The sequence below is a fragment of the Octopus bimaculoides genome, chromosome 19, assembly GCF_001194135.2.
Source record: "Octopus bimaculoides isolate UCB-OBI-ISO-001 chromosome 19, ASM119413v2, whole genome shotgun sequence".
In the NCBI taxonomy this organism is placed as follows: Eukaryota; Metazoa; Mollusca; class Cephalopoda; order Octopoda; family Octopodidae; genus Octopus; species Octopus bimaculoides.
The window spans coordinates 54570105-54570776 of record NC_068999.1 but is presented as its reverse complement, the minus strand read 5'-3'; the positions used below and the strand labels follow the sequence as shown (position 1 = coordinate 54570776).

At 36.9% G+C, this 672-nt stretch overlaps 1 protein-coding gene across 2 annotated transcripts in view; it reads right to left on the bottom strand.

Moving 5' to 3' along the window:
* LOC128250031 (uncharacterized) overlaps positions 1-672 on the bottom strand; it is a 15929-nt gene that overhangs the window by 5004 nt on the left and 10253 nt on the right. The window lies entirely within an intron of this gene.

Below are 672 nucleotides of genomic sequence, written 5' to 3'. Positions count from 1 at the left end.
AGTGAAATACTGCTAAGCATTTCGTCCAGCATGCTAATGATTCTGCCAGCTCACCGCCTTTATAATAATCTGTTCTACTATAGGCACAAGGCCTGAAATTTGTGGGGAGGGGATAAGTCAATCATATCGACCCCAGTATATGATTGGTACTTAATTTGTCAACCCCTAAAGGATGAAAGGCAAAGTTGACCTCAGCAGAATTTGAACTCAGAATGTAAGGATGGATGAAATGCCTCTAAGCATTTTGCACAGCTTGCTAACAATTCTGCCATCTCACTTCCTTAAGTAACTGCATAACATTAAAGTGTTAGGAATTCAATTCAGTATATTTAATACAAAATATGTGTTACGAGAGAAAAAATATCACTCTAAATACCACCATTTTATCAGACTATCTCTTATCGAGGCTTCCTTGTCAAAGCTACTTGAAACCAAACTGAGACTTTGTTTTAAGTGAGTAACTCCACTGAAGCATACAAGATAAATATTCTCTTCTAACATCTTCTATTATCAGATCTACATAGGGAATTTTAGATTATTTATTCTTTTGACCTTTGGGACTATAAAAAAGAGGTGTGTGTGTGTATACATACACACACACACACACACATATACACACACACACATACACACACACACACACACACACACACACACACACACACACACACA